Source organism: Molossus molossus, unplaced genomic scaffold (assembly GCF_014108415.1).
Source record: "Molossus molossus isolate mMolMol1 unplaced genomic scaffold, mMolMol1.p scaffold_m16_p_29, whole genome shotgun sequence".
Lineage (NCBI taxonomy): Eukaryota > Metazoa > Chordata > Mammalia > Chiroptera > Molossidae > Molossus > Molossus molossus.
This window is the reverse complement of record NW_023425365.1, coordinates 2,726,428-2,731,422: the sequence shown is the minus strand read 5'-3', so window position 1 is coordinate 2,731,422 and position 4,995 is coordinate 2,726,428.

The following is a 4,995-nucleotide window of genomic DNA, read 5'->3' as shown; positions in this document are numbered from 1 at the left end:
TTTAATCTGAAGTTTCTTTTCATTATGGTGGAGAAGAATGATTGGGACCTGTATACCAAGGTTTTGTTTTGTTTTTTTTAAATTAATTGTGAAATACCATGAATTTTACTTTCTTAACTATTTTTAAGTGTACAGATTAGTAATGTTCCATACATTCATAATGTTGTGCAGTTATCACCACTATCCATTTCTGTAATTTTTAATCTTGTAAAACAAACTCTATACCCATTAAACAATAATTTCCCGTTGCCCACTTCCCTTAGCCTCTGAAACCACTGTTCTCCTTTCTCTGCATTTTACTTGTCTAGATAACGTTGTATAAATACCATCATACATATTTCTCTTTGTGTGACTGGCTTATTACACTTAGCTTAATATCCTCAAGGGTCATTCGTATTGTAGTATATTGCAGAATTTCTTTCCTTTTTCCAGCTGAATAATAATACATTATATGTCTATACATTTGGCTTATTCATTCATTTATCAAAGGATGCTCTTGTGTTGTAGCTATTATGTGTAATGCCTGTGTGAATATGGGTGTACAAATATCTCTGAGAGCCTGCTTTTAATTCTTCTGGTTATACACCAAGAAGTAGAATTGTTGGATCATATGATAATTCTATTTTTAACTTTTTGAGGAACCCCGTCCCCACCTCATACTGTTCTCTACAGTGATGTACCTTTTACATTCCCATCAGTAGTCCACAAAGGTTACAGATTCTCCACATCCTCCCCAACACTTGTTTTGTTTTTTGCAATTTTTATTTATTTTTGTTACAGATATTTCTTCTTTTTCCCCCATAGACACCCTCCTCCCGATCCTGCCCCCTTCCCAAGCATTGTGGTCTATGTCCATTGGTTACACATATATGTGTATTAAGTGCTTTGGTTTATGTCATCCGTTCCCCCCACCCCCCTCCTCTGAGGTTTGTCAGTGTGAACTGCACTTCTTTCTATGTCTCTGGGTCTAGTTGTTCATCAGCTTATTTTGTTCATGATGTTCCACAGGTAAGTGAGATCATGTGGTACTTGTCTTTCTCAGATTGGCTTATTTCACTTAGCATAATACTCTTCAGGTCCCTCCATGTCATCTCAAACGATAGATCTTTCTTACAGCTGCATAGTATTTCATTGTGTAAATGTACCACAGCTTTTTTATCCACCCATCTATTGATGGACACTTGGGCTGTTTCCAGATCTTAGCAATTGCAAATAGTGATGCTATGAACATAGGGGTACATACATTCCTTCTGATTGGTGTTTCAAGCTTCTTAGGCTATAGTCCTAGAAGTGGGACCACTGGGTCAAATGGCAGATCAATTTTAAATTTTTGAGGAAACATCACATTGTTTTCCATAGTGGCTGCCCCTGTCTGCATTCCTACCAGCAGTGTATTAGAGTCTCTTTTTCTACACACCCTTGCCAGCACTTGTTGTTTGATGATTTGTTGATGGCAACCATTCCGGCAGGTATGAAGTAATACCTCATAGTCGTTTTAATTTGCATCTCTCTGATGATTAATGACATAGAGCATTTTTTCATGTCTCTTGGCCATTTGTATGTCCTCTTTGGAGAGGTGTCTATTTAGGTCCTTTGCCCATCTTTTAATTGGGTTCTTTGTCTTCCTTTTGTTGAGTTGTATGAGTACTCTATATATTTTGGAAATTAACCCCTTATCTGATGTATCATTGGCAATTACGCTCTCCCATACAGTGGGTTCCTTTCCATTTTGATGGTTGTTTCTTTTGATGTGTAGAGCTTTTTAGTTTGATGTAGTTTAATGTGTTTATTTTTTCCGTTGTTTCTCTTGCCTTAGGCTTTGTATTAGTGAAAATTCTGCTGCATGTCATGTCTGCAGTTTTGTTGCCTACATTTTCTTCTAGGATTTTTATGGATTCACAAATCACATTTAAGTCTTTTATCCATTTTGAGTTTATTCTTGTGTATAGTCTAAGTTGGGGTGTTCGACCCGGGCCTCCCAGCATGAGCTACAAAGTGATCTGCTGATGGCTGCTTCTTGTGCTGGGTTTGGAGATGCCCAGGAGAAGCCAAGTTGTGAATCAAGGCTGGCTGCTTCTAGTGCCAGGCCTGGGGCCACTTAAGGAGAGGTATGGGGCTTGGTGAAACCAGATGCTGCTTGTTTGAGAGAATTTAGGAAAATCTGAAGCAGGATCCAAGACAGGCCAATCCTATGGTAAAACCACTGGAAACAGCTTGGGTGGGCCCAAAGGTTGGCTGGGGCAGGGCCTCTGGGAAACACCAGGGCGGGGCAAACAGTGTGAGCCAGGTTGCTGAAGTCCCAGATATGGCGACTCTGCAGCCCCAGAGAAGGGCTCACCAAAGGGATAATGGCCTCCCACAGCAAGTCTGTCCAGGAGAAAGCTGCCCCTCCAGTTCCTGACCCAATGCCTAACAATTCAGTTCTTCCCCATTTGTCTCTGGTGCCTTTCAAGCTGCCTCCCCCACACTGGACTCTGGAAGGTACGAGTCCGAATAAGTTCATGTACAGGACTTTTAAGAGGAGCTGCCTAGGGCTCCAGCAGCCTCAGCCTCAGCCTCAGCCCCTGCTGATTTTACAGCCAGAAGTGATGGGGATTCTCTTCCTGGCAGTGGAACCCTGAGCTGGGCGCCTAGTGTGGGACAGGGAACCCTCACTCCTTAGGGAGGACCTTCGCAGCTGAGGTGTCCCTCCTGATTTTTATCTTCCACACTTGGGTGTGGGACCAGCCTGTCCTTGCCTCCACCTTCCTACCAGTCTCGATGTGGCAGCTCCTTTAATTTCGTAGTTGTAGGACTTCCATTCAGCTCCATGTCAGATGGTTCTGAATGATGGTTAGTTTAGTGGTAATTTTGATGTGACTGTGGAAAGAGGTGATACTGGGTTTACCTACCCGCCATCCTGACCAGAAGTTCCTGTTTATGCCTTCTTTAATATTAAGTCTTTAGGTGATAATATTAAGTCTGTAGTTTTCGTTGTATGAGTCTTTTACCTTCTTGGGTAAATTTGTAAGTACTAACTTCTTTTCAGTGCTATTGTAAATGGAATTGTTTTTGTAATTTTCTTTTCAAATTGTTCATTGTTGGTGTGTACAGATACATCTGATTTTTGTGTGGCGACTTTGTATTCTGCTACTTTGCTGAATTTATCCGTTCTAACCGTTTTTGTTGTTTAGGTGTGTGTGAAATTGTTAAGGTTTTCTACATACAAGATCATCTCAATAACATAATTTTACTTCTTATTCTGATACTTTTTTTGTTTTTGTTTAATTGCTCTGGCTTGGAGTTATAATACTATGTTGAATAAACATGCCAAGAGTGCGCATCCTTGTCTTGTTCTTGCTCTTAGAAGAAAAGTTTCACTATTGAGTATAATATTAATTGTGGACTTTTCATATATGGCCTTTTTTATGTTGAATTATGTTTCCTCTCTACCCAGTGTTTTGAGACTTTCCATTATAAATGGATGGTGAGTTTTATTAAATACTTTTTCTGCATCTATTAAGATTATTATATGCTTTTTATCCTTCATTTTGTTAACGTGGTGTACAGTTTTGATTTGCACATGTTTATCTACCTTTGCGTTCATCGACTAAATCACACTCAATTATAGTGTATGATCCTTTTAACATATTGTTGGTATTAGTTTTTGCTAATACTTTGTTGAGAATTTTTGCATCTATGTTCATCAGGGATATTGGCCTATAGTTTTCATTTCTTGTAGTGCCCATGTCTGGATTTGTGTCCCTTCCTTTTTTGTTTTTGGAAGTTTGAGAAGGATTGGTATTAATTCTCCCTCAAATGTTTGGTGAATTCATCATTGAAACAATGTGATTCTGGAATTTTGTTTGTAGGTAGGTTTTTGTTTAGTGTTTCAGTGTCATTACTAGTATTTAGTCTGTTCAGATTTTTTATTTCTTCTTGATTCAGTCTTAGTGGTTATATCTAGACATTTTTCCATTTCTTCTAGATTGCCCAACTTTTAGGCATATAATTTTTCATAGTAAAACTACTTTTTGCATTTCTTTGGTGTCAGTGGTAGCATCCTCTCTTTAAGTTCTGATTTCATTTGTTTGAGTCCTCCCTTTTTTTCTTGGTTAGTCTAGCTAAAATTTAGTTTGTTTTGTTTATCTTTTCAAATAGCCAGTTTTCAGTTCATTGATTTTTTTGTTGTTGTCTTTTTAGTGCGTGTTTCATTTTTCCTCTCTTTGATCTTTGTTTTAACTTTATTGTAAATGTATTACAGATATCCACCCTTTTTTCTCCCATTGATCCCCTCCTTCTTGCCCCTGCCCCCCACCTGCCTTCCTCACACTATTGTCTTTGTCTATTGGTTATGCATATATGTGTGTAAGTTCTTTGATTTATCTCTTCTCACCCCTTCCCTTTTCCTTTGAGGTTCCTCAATCTAACAACCAATTTGTACTTCTTAATTCCTTTACCTTTTATGCCAGTTCTCCCAACCCCCCCCCCATTTGGCAACCAACAAAAACTCTGTATCTATAGGTCTGTTTCTGTTCTGCTCGTTCATTTTGTTCGCAGATTAAATTGTTGATAGATATGTATTTATTGCCATTTTATTGTTCATATTTTTAATATTTTTCTTCTTTAAGAAAACCCATCAACATTTCATATAATACTGGTTTGGTGATGATGAGCTTCTTTAGCTTTTTCTTGTCTGGAAACTCTTGATATGTCCCATTCTAAATGATAGCTTTGCAGGATAGAGTAATCTTGGTTGTAGGTCATTACTTTTCATCACTTTAAATATTTCTTGCCACTCCTTTGTGGCCTGCAAAGTTTCTTTTGAGAAATCGGCTGATAGTCTTATGGGAGCTCCCTTGTAGGTAACTAACTGCTTTTCTCTTGCTGCTTTTAAGAGTCTCTCTTTGTCTTGAACCTTTCGGATTTTGATGATGATGTGTCTTGGTGAATTCATCTTCTTTGGGAATCTGTTTCCTTTACCAAGTTAGGGAAGTTTTCTGTCATTATTGTTTC